This window comes from Rhinoderma darwinii, chromosome 11, assembly GCF_050947455.1.
Source record: "Rhinoderma darwinii isolate aRhiDar2 chromosome 11, aRhiDar2.hap1, whole genome shotgun sequence".
NCBI lineage: Eukaryota > Metazoa > Chordata > Amphibia > Anura > Rhinodermatidae > Rhinoderma > Rhinoderma darwinii.
Genome location: NC_134697.1, coordinates 101,203,436 through 101,209,435, shown reverse-complemented (window position 1 = coordinate 101,209,435; position 6,000 = coordinate 101,203,436).

Sequence of the window (6,000 nt, the reverse complement as noted above, 5' to 3'; positions counted from 1 at the left end):
GAAGCCCACCCGCTAGCCATGGATGCATGAAGCCAACCCGCTGCCATGGATGTATGAAGCCCACCCGCTAGCCATGGATGCATGAAGCCCACCCGCTAGTATAGATGTATGAAGCCCACCCGCTACCATGGATGTATGAAGCCCACCCGCTACCATGGATGTATGAAGCCCACCCGCTACCATGGATGTATGAAGCCCACCCGCTACCATGGATGTATGAAGACCACCCGCTAGCCATGAATGCATGAAGCCAACCCGCTGCCATTGATGTATGAAGCTCATCCGCTAGCATGGATATATGAAGCCCACCCGCTAGCATAGGTGTATGAAGCCCACCCACTACCATGTATGTATGAAGCCCACCCGCTACCATGGATGTATGAAGCCAACCCGCTACCATGGATGTATGAAGCCCACCCGCTAGCATGGATGTATGAAGCCCACCCGCTACCATAGATGTATGAAGCCCACCCGCTAGCCATGGATGCATGAAGCCCACCCGCTACCATGGATGCATGAAGCCCACCCGCTAACATGGATGTATGAAGCCCACCCGCTACCATGGATGTATGAAGACCACCCGCTAGCCATGGTTGCATGAAGCCCTACCGCTACCATGGATGCATGAAGCCAACCCGCTACCATGGATGTATGAAGCCCACCCGCTACCATGGATGTATGAAGCCCACCCGCTAGCCATGGATGCATGAAGACCACCCGCTAGCATAGATGTATGAAGCCCACCCGCTACCATGGATGCATGAAGCCCACCCGCTACCATGGATGTATGAAGCCAACCCGCTTGCCATGGATGCATGAAGCCAAAATGCTGCCATGGATGTATGCAGCCCACCCGCTAGCATAGATGTATGAAGCCCCCCCACTACCATGGATGTATGAAGCCCACCCGCTTGCCATTGATGCATGAAGCCAACCCGCTGCCATGGATGTATGAAGCCCACCCGCTACCATGGATGCATGAAGCCCACCCGCTACCATGGATGTATGAAGCCCACACACTACCATGGATGTATGAAGACAACCCGCTGCCATGGATTTATGAAGCCCACCCGCTAGCATAGATGTATGAAGCCTACCCGCTACCATGGATGTATGAAGCCCACCAGCTACCATGGATGTATGAAGCCCACCCACTACCATGGATGAATGAAGCCCACCCGCTAGCATGGATGTATGAAGCCCATCCACTAGCATGGATGTATGAAGCCCACCCGCTACCATGGATGTATGAAGCCAACCCGCTACCATGGATGTATGAAGCCCACCCGCTAGCATGGATGTATGAAGCCCACCCGCTACCATAGATGTATGAAGCCCACCCGCTAGCCATGGATGCATGAAGCCCACCCGCTACCATGGATGCATGAAGCCCACCCGCTACCATGGATGTATGAAGCCCACCCGCTACCATGGATGTATGAAGACCACCCGCTAGCCATGGTTGCATGAAGCCCACCCGCTACCATGGATGCATGAAGCCAACCCGCTACCATGGATGTATGAAGCCCACCCGCTACCATGGATGTATGAAGCCCACCCGCTAGCCATGGATGCATGAAGACCACCCGCTAGCATAGATGTATGAAGCCCACCCGCTACCATGGATGCATGAAGCCCACCCGTTACCATGGATGTATGAAGCCCACCCGCTTGCCATGGTTGCATGAAGCCAAAATGCTGCCATGGATGTATGCAGCCCACCCGCTAGCATAGATGTATGAAGCCCCCCCACTACCATGGATGTATGAAGCCCACCCGCTTGCCATTGATGCATGAAGCCAACCCGCTGCCATGGATGTATGAAGCCCACCCGCTACCATGGATGCATGAAGCCCACCCGCTACCATGGATGTATGAAGCCCACCCACTACCATGGATGCATGAAGCCAACCCGCCACCATGAATGTATGAAGCCCACACACTACCATGGATGTATGAAGACAACCCGCTGCCATGGATTTATGAAGCCCACCCGCTAGCATAGATGTATGAAGCCTACCCGCTACCATGGATGTATGAAGCCCACCAGCTACCATGGATGTATGAAGCCCACCCACTACCATGGATGAATGAAGCCGACCCGCTAGCATGGATGTATGAAGCCCATCCACTAGCATGGATGTATGAAGCCCACCCGCTACCATGCATGTATGAAGCCCACCCGCTAGCATGGATGTATGAAGCCCACCCACTAGCATGGATGTATGAAGCCCACCCGCTACCATGGATGTATGAAGCCCACCCGCTAGCATAGATGTATGAAGCCTACCCGCTACCATGGATGTATGAAGCCCACCCGCTACTATGGATGTATGAAGCCCACCCGCTACCATGGATGTATGAAGCCCACCCGCTAGCATGGATGTATGAAGCCCACCCGCTACCATGGATGTATGAAGCCCACCCGCTACCATGGATGCATGAAGCCCACCCGCTACCATGGATGTATGAAGCCCACCCACTACCATGGATGCATGAAGCCAACCCGCCACCATGGATGTATGAAGCCCACACACTACCATGGATGCATGAAGCCAACCCGCTACCATGGATGTATGAAGCCCACACACTACCATGGATGTATGAAGCCCACCCGCTGCCATGGATGTATGAAGCCCACCCGCTAGCATAGATGTATGAAGCCCACCCGCTACCATGGATGTATGAAGCCCACCTGCTACCATGGATGTATGAAGCCCACCCGCTAGCCATGGATGCATGAAGCCAACCCGCTGCCATGGATGTATGAAGCCCACCCGCTAGCCATGGATGCATGAAGCTCACCCGCTAGCATAGATGTATGAAGCCCACCCGCTACCATGGATGTATGAAGCCCACCCGCTACCATGGAGGTATGAAGCCCACCCGCTACCATGGATGTATGAAGCCCACCCGCTACCATGGATGTATGAAGCCCACCCGCTAGCCATGGATGCATGAAGCCAACCCGCTGCCATTGATGTATGAAGCTCATCTGCTAGCATGGATATATGAAGCCCACCCGCTAGCATAGGTGTATGAAGCCCACCCACTACCATGTATGTATGAAGCCCACCCGCTACCATGGATGTATGAAGCCAACCCGCTACCATGGATGTATGAAGCCCACCCGCTAGCATGGATGTATGAAGCTTACCCGCTACCATGGATGTATGAAGCCCACCTGCTAGCCATGGATGTATGAAACCCACCCGCTAGCATAGATGTATGAAGCCCACCCGCTACCATGGATGTATGAAGCCCACCTGCTACCATGGATGTATGAAGCCCACCCGCTAGCCATGGATGCATGAAGCCAACCCGCTGCCATGGATGTATGAAGCCCACCCGCTAGCCATGGATGCATGAAGCTCACCCGCTAGCATAGATGTATGAAGCCCACCCGCTACCATGGATGTATGAAGCCCACCCGCTACCATGGAGGTATGAAGCCCACCCGCTACCATGGATGTATGAAGCCCACCCGCTACCATGGATGTATGAAGCCCACCCGCTAGCCATGGATGCATGAAGCCAACCCGCTGCCATTGATGTATGAAGCTCATCTGCTAGCATGGATATATGAAGCCCACCCGCTAGCATAGGTGTATGAAGCCCACCCACTACCATGTATGTATGAAGCCCACCCGCTACCATGGATGTATGAAGCCGACCCGCTACCATGGATGTATGAAGCCCACCCGCTAGCATGGATGTATGAAGCTTACCCGCTACCATGGATGTATGAAGCCCACCTGCTAGCCATGGATGCATGAAGCCCACCCGCTACCATGGATGCATGAAGCCCACCCGCTACCATCGATGTATGAAGCCCACCCGCTACCATGGATGTATGAAGACCACCCGCTAGCCATGGTTGCATGAAGCCCACCCGCTACCATGGATGCATGAAGCCAACCCGCTACCATGGATGTATGAAGCCCACCCGCTACCATGGATGTATGAAGCCCACCGGCTAGCCATGGATGCATGAAGACCACCCGCTAGCATAGATGTATGAAGCCCACCCGCTACCATGGATGCATGAAGCCCACCCGCTACCATGGATGTATGAAGCCCACCCGCTTTCCATGGATGCATGAAGCCAAAATGCTGCCATGGATGTATGCAGCCCACCCGTTAGCATAGATGTATGAAGCCCCCCCCACTACCATGGATGTATGAAGCCCACCCGCTTGCCATGGATGCATGAAGCCAACCCGCTGCCATGGATGTATGAAGCCCACCCGCTACCATGGATGTATGAAGCCCACCCGCTACCATGGATGCATGAAGCCCACCCGCTACCATGGATGTATGAAGCCCACCCACTACCATGGATGCATGAAGCCAACCCCCCACCATGGATGTATGAAGCCCACACACTACCATGGATGTATGAAGACAACCCGCTGCCATGGATTTATGAATCCCACCCGCTACCATGGATGTATGAAGCCCACCAGCTACCATGGATGTATGAAGCCCACCCACTACCATGGATGAATGAAGCCCACCCGCTAGCATGGATGTATGAAGCCCACCCACTAGCATGGATGTATGAAGCCCACCCGCTACCATGGATGTATGAAGCCAACCCGCTAGCATGGATGTATGAAGCCCCCCCACTAGCATGGATGTATGAAGCCCACCCGCTACCATGGATGTATGAAGCCCACCCGCTAGAATAGATGTATGAAGCCTACCCGCTACCATGGATGTATGAAGCCCACCCGCTACTATGGATGTATGAAGCCCACCCGCTACCATGGATGTATGAAGCCCACCCGCTAGCATGGATGTATGAAGCCCACCCGCTACCATGGATGTATGAAGCCCACCCGCTAGCATGGATGTATGAAGCCCACCCACTAGCATGGATGTATGAAGCCCACCCGCTACCATAGATGTATGAAGCCCACCCGCTAGCCATGGATGCATGAAGCCCACCCGCTACCATGGATGCATGAAGCCCACCCGCTACCATGGATGTATGAAGCCCACCCGCTACCATGGATGTATGAAGCCCACCCACTACCATGGATGTATGAAGCCCACCCGCTACCATGGATGCATGAAGCCCACCCGCTACCATGGATGTATGAAGCCCTCCGGCTGTCATGGATGTATGAAGCCCGCCCGCTACCATGGATGTATGAAGCCCACCCGCTACCATGGATGCATGAAGCCCACCCACTACCATGGATGTATGAAGCCAACCCGCTACCATGAATGTATGAAGACCACCCGCTGCCATGGATGCATGAAGCCCACCCGCTACCATGGATGTATGAAGCCCTCACGCTGCCATGGATGTACGAAGCCCACCCGCTACCATGGATGTATGAAGACCACCCACTACCATGGATGTATGAAGACCACCCGCTGCCATGGATGTATGAAGCCCACCCGCTACCATGGATGTATGAAGCCCTCTTGCTGCCATGGATGTATGAAGCCTACCCGCTACCATGGATGTATGAAGACCACCCGCTACCATGGATGTATGAAGCCCTCCCGCTGCCATGGATGTATGAAGCCCACCCGCTACCATGGATGCATGAAGCCCTCCCGCTGCCATGGATGTATGAAGCCTACCCGCTACCATGGATGTATGAAGCCCACCCGCTACCATGGATGTATGAAGCCCACCAGCTACCATGGATGTATGAAGCACACCCACTACCATGGATGAATGAAGCCCACCCGCTAGCATGGATGTATGAAGCCCACCCACTAGCATGGATGTATGAAGCCCACCCGCTACCATGGATGTATGAAGCCAACCCGCTAGCATGGATGTATGAAGCCCACCCACTAGCATGGATGTATGAAGCCCACCTGCTACCATGGATGTATGAAGCCCCCCCGCTAGCATAGATGTATGAAGCCTACCCGCTACCATGGATGTATGAAGCCCACCCGCTAATATGGATGTATGAAGCCCACCCGCTACCATGGATGTATGAAGCCCACCCGCTAGCATGGATGTATGAAGCC